The sequence below is a fragment of the Chrysochloris asiatica genome, unplaced genomic scaffold, assembly GCF_000296735.1.
Source record: "Chrysochloris asiatica unplaced genomic scaffold, ChrAsi1.0 scaffold00214, whole genome shotgun sequence".
Classification (NCBI taxonomy): Eukaryota; Metazoa; Chordata; class Mammalia; order Afrosoricida; family Chrysochloridae; genus Chrysochloris; species Chrysochloris asiatica.
Window position 1 is genome coordinate 784,480 of NW_006408732.1, and position 5,880 is coordinate 790,359.

Here is a 5,880-nt window from a genome sequence, read left to right on the forward strand (position 1 = left end):
TGTGATCCAGTGCTTTTCTTACAGTGACATTAGTCCATGCCTAAAAAAAAAACTAAGGGTACTGGAAATTTATCAATGTCAATGCAGTCTTTTCTGCATTATTGACTTAAGACAAATGGGTGTACTTTAAAGATTTTTTAAGATTAGGAAGCAAAAAGAAGTCAGAAAGAGCCAAATCAGGATTGTAAGGTGGATGCATAGTGATTTCCCATCAAAACTCTTGCAAAATTGCCCTTGTTTGATGACAAGAATGAGCAGGAATATTTCTTTGTGGAAAAGAGCTCTCTGGAGAAGATTTCATAGGAGTTTTTTTTTTTTCCTGCTTAACTTTCTCAAAATACTCTCATAATAAGTAAAAGGTTGTATACATCCCAAAAAAACTGTTGCAAAGACCTTTACTCTTGAATACTCTGCTTTTGCTTTGACTGGATCACTTTCATCTCTTGGTAGCCATTACTTTGATTTTGCTTTGTCTTCAGTTTCATCTGCTGCTACAGTGTTTCTAATAGATGCTTCAAGATATTGATTCAACCTGTTTAAAAATTTCATTGAAAGCTCTGCTCTTCTCTGCAGATGATCTGGGTGCAACATTTTTGGTACCCATGAAGTAGAATTTTTTTTAACTTTAATTTTTCAGTTAGAATTGTATAAGCTGAACCAATGGAGATGTCTGTGCTATTGGCTATTGTTTCTGCTGTTAATCATTGGTCCTCTTCTACTAAGTCATGAAAAAGTAATTTTTCTTGCAAACTAATGTGATGGTCTGCTGTTGCAGACTCATCTTCAACATTGTCTCATACCTTCTTAAAAGGATCGGCAAAATGCCGATTTTCCAGGGGGATTGTTTCCATAAACTTTTGGTAAAACATCAGTGATTTCACTATTCTTCCAATCAAGCTTCCTCATAAATTTGATTTGTTTGTTCTCACTTCAATTTTAGCAAAATTCATGTTTCTCTGATGGGACACTTCTAAAACTAATGTCTTATCCTTTTTAGTGCCTCAAACTCAATCCTGTTGAGACATATTATAACAAATTAGTATGAGATTATTTTGGTGAAAAAAAATTTTTTTATATCCATGCAAATTTATTTTATAGTATGAATTTTTCATAAACCTTTTGAAGACCTGTGTGAACGGATAACCATGGGGAGAGCATGTGTTACAGGTATATGTCGGAACAGAGTCATACATACTTTGTGCTATGATTCCAACATGTTTCTCCATCTTTCTTTTTCACTTTTATCCCTAACAGGGTACCCCAGTTGCTGACTTGGCTTAATTCTAATTACTACATTTCTTGTGAACTGTAAATTTAGCTTATCTTTATTGTTTTTCTTCTTTAGTATGATCCTTAAAACCAGTAACTATGTTTAATTTTTCTGAAATTTAACTCAACAACTCTAAAGTGAGGATAAGGAGCTCTGGTATCATAGTGGTTATGAATTGGGCTGCAAACCTCAAGGTCAGAAGTTTGAAACTACCAGCTGTTCCACAAAAGAAAGATGAGCCTTTCTGCTCCTGTAAAGATTTACAGCCTTGGAAACCCTGTACAGGGTTACTATGAGTCAGAAAGAATTCCACAGTACATAACCACCACCAAAGTGAGGATAAAAATACCGACATCATTGAGTTATTTTGAGGTCTAAATTAATACCTATTATGTAGTGTCCTATTTTAAAAATGTAATTTCTCTGCTCTTCTAATGCTTACATTTAGAGACAATTTTTGAGGAAGGTGAACTTACTGATACAGAAAGCAAGGATGTGCAGTTAAGTGTGCATGTAATTTATGTCAATGCTGTGGGCTTAAGATGTGCATTTTCACAATGGGTTTTAGAATTTTACAAGCTGAAGAGACATATATTTGAAGTTTTTCTTCTTATTTATTATTTTCCATTGCAATGATAATATTGTTGTCTTTAAGTGCCTTCAAGTTGGTTCTGACTGACAGTGATCCTGTAAAAGGTTTCCAAAGAGCAGTTTGTGAACTTGAACACCAGATCTTGTGGTTCAAATTGACTTTCCAGCCCAGTGCATTAACCCACAATGTCACAATACTTCCTAATTTTGTCTCTGGAAATGGCAAATTGTTGTTGCTGCTAGGTGCCATTAAGTCTGTTCTAATTCATAATGAATCTATATACAACAAAAGGAAAGAAACACTGTCTAGTGCTGCACCATACTCACAGTTGTTGCTAAGTTTGTATTACTCTAGCTCATTGAGGGCCTTTCACTTTTTCTCCGACTCTCCTCTTTACCAAGTATGATCTCCATCCCAAAGCAGGAAAGACATAATTTTGTCATTATCACTTACAATGGGTAACATGGCTGTTTTTCTTCCAAAACAGACTTGTTCTTTTTTTCTGGCAGTCCAATGCCATAATTCAAATACATCAATTCTTCTCTATGCTTCCTTATTCATTTTCCTGCTTTCACATGCATATGAGGCAGTTGAAAATATCATGGCCTCAAGGGCTGTGTCAGTTCACTGAAACATTTCAATTGGTATTCCATCAATTCCTGAATCCTTGCTTTTCATCAATGACTTCAGTACAGTTTGGATTTTTTCCTTCTATGCCATTGGTTCTTGATCATAAGCAACCTCTTGAATTGGTTGAACATTGACGGATTGTTTTTGGTACAGTGAACATATGCACCCCTTCCATCTTATTTGATGTTTCCTGCATCATTCAATATTTTGTGCATATAATCCTTCAATATTAGAAATTGAGGCATGAATGTTTTCTTCAGGTCTTTAAGTTTCAGAAATGCTGAATTTGTTCTTCCCTTTTGGTTTTCTGACTCCAGATATTTACACATTTCATCATCACACTTTACTTTGTCTTCTCAATTATCCTTTGAAATTTTCTGTTCTACTCTTTGAATTCATCATGTCTTCCAGTTGCTTTAGCTTTTTTATGTTCAACAGCAAATTTCAGAATCCTTTGGATATCTATTTTTGTCTTTTCTTTCTTTCCTGTTGTTTTAATGAACTTTTCTTCTTTTATGTATGATTAAACTGAACACTAACAAAAAGAAGAAAAAAGTGGAGGCAAATAAATTTTATATAATTTTACAACTATAACTTTTGTTAAATGTCAATGAGTCAGTTCCGACTCACAGCAGCCCTGTATGAGTTTCTGAGGCGTAGCTGGTAAGATTGAACTGCTGACCTTGTAGTTCAAACTAACCTTACAATGTAGTGTGTTAACCCACTAGAGTTATTAAAAAGAAACTGACTTAATTTTCCCTTTCTAACAAGAAAAAAAGATGCAAAGTATACTAAGTTACAGTTTACTAGAAAGCAAATTAACAGAATTTATGAGATATTCTCTGAATAACTAGGAAATTGTCTATTTCAGCTAACAGCTTCAAAAGGTTCCAAAGATCCCTTTTTGTTTGTTGTTATTAAGTGCCATCAAGTAGGTTTTGACTCATAGAAACCCTATCATCCATGATAGAACAAAACACTGCCTGATCTTGTGCCAGTATCACAATTGCTGTTACATTTGACTCCATTGTTGCTGCCACTTGGTCTATCCATCTCACTGGGGGGTCTTCTTTTTCAGTGACTCTCCACTTTACCAAGCATGATGTCCTTCTCCAGTGACTTGTCCCTCCTGATAATATGTCCAAAGTATGAAAGGTGAAATCTCATCATCCTAGCTTCTAAAGAGCATTCTGACTGCACTAACACAGATTTGTTTGTTCTTCAGGCAGTCCATGCTACTTTCAATATTCCCCAGCACCGTAACTCAAAGGCATCAATTCTTCTATGGTCATCTTTATCCACTGTTCAACTTACATATGAATATGAGACTATTGAAAATGCCATGACTTGGGTAAGGCTCACCTTAGTCCTCAAACTGATGTGATTATTTTTGAAGACTTTGAAGAGATCTTGTGCAGCAGATTTGCTTAATGCAATATACCTTTCATTGCTTAATTGTTGCTTCCATTAGTTTTGATTGTTGATTCAAGAAAAATGAAGTCTTTGACCATTTCAATCTTTTCTCCACTTATCTTGATGTTACTTATTGGATCAGTGGTGAGGATTTTTGTTTTCTCTACACTGAGGTGTAATCCTTATGATGGCTGTGGTCTTTGATCTTCATTAGTAAGAATTTTAAGTCCTCTTTGCTTTCAGCAAGCAAGATTAAGTCATCCGCATATCACAGGTTGTTAATGAGTCTTCCTCCAATTCTGATGCCACATTCTTCTTAATATAATCCAATGTTTCATATTGTTTGCTAGGCACACCGATCAAATAAGTATGGTGAAAGAATATAGGCATTGCACACACCTTTCCTGATTTTAAACAATTCAGTGTATGCTTATTCTATTTGATTGCCATTGTCTATGTCCGGATTCTTCATGAGCACAATTTATGGTCCAATAAAAAGTTTACCAATGCAAAACTGGATAAAGATGTATTGACTTAATTTTCATAGTGAGGTACACTGCTGCCATTTAATATTTTTTAATCTTAAAAAAAATCTTAATTCCTATAAACAGTACAAAATGTGGGAAGTGTGAAATTAAAAATGTTTTCACTCATTAGAGATGACCTTCTGTAATTTCACCACTTATGAGTTATCAGGACATCTGTAACTTGTGAAAATTATTTAAATATTTTATCCTCTAACATGTAAATATGAAAACATGTAAATATGAACATACACTTATTGGGATATATTTTTTAAATATTTATATACTTGCATCAAGTCATTAAAAGTTAGAATTAAGAATCCATTCCATTATTGAGCATCTAAATGGATAAATAAAATTCCAGGACGTAGAGCTTTGTTGGCCTCTCTAATTATGATGCATTGACTCTAATGAGAAGGAACTCAATGGAAACTGTTGAAGGAAGGATTGACAAGTGTGTTAAGACTAGTGAAAGGGTGTGTAGACAGGTGTCTTTGGTGTTGTGACACCTACTAGTAGATTATTACAAAATTCTAGCCAAGAAATGATAGTAGCTTTACAAAAGATGGAAGTGATAAACACAGTAAGAAGGGGTGAGATTCTAGGTATATTAAGATGGTAGAACCATACAATTTGCTAACAGGCAAGATGTGACATGTAAGGGAGAGGAGTGAAGGATCAATTCACAGTTTTAATTAAAAATTAAAAAGGAGGATGATTTTGACAGTTGGTAGGTTTGGGGAATGGATCAGGTTTTGGGTACAATAAATATGAGATCTTTATTATGTACCGGTGGTTCAGGTTCACCAGCTGCTCCCATAACTACCCTACACAGGGTCGCTATGGGTTGGAATTGACTCGAAGGCACTTAACAACAACAACAAGCATTATGTATCAATGGAAATATCAAAAAGGCTAAATATGTATCTGGAGTTCATAGGAAGTTTGGGGTTGAGTTGTAAATTTAGGAATCATCAACATACTATTGTTGTTAATATCACTGAGTCAATTCTAGCTCATGCCAAACCACACTAGACAAATCATTGTGGTAATGTGTGTAGAGTGAAAAGAAAAGGGATGTTGTGATTGAACTCTGAATAATTGTCATATTTACATGAAAAAGTTACAAAGGAGAACTGTACAGTGAATGCCAACACTTGTAAAGGCAATATCAGAGTGGAGTAGTGCTTGGAAGGAATCATGGGGTTAAAAAAACGATCCTCTTTTTTAAGATGGGAGATATAAGGACAATCAACTCAATGGCACTTAACAATAACAGCAATAACATGCATGCTAATACAAGCTATTCAGTACAAAGTCATTGCCATGGAGTTAATGCTGACTCAGAGAGACCCCAGAGGACAGAGTGGAATTGCCCCCAAAGACTTTTCAAGGCTGTAAATCTTACTGCTGCAGATACCATAATTTTCTCCCATAGAGCGGGACTTGTT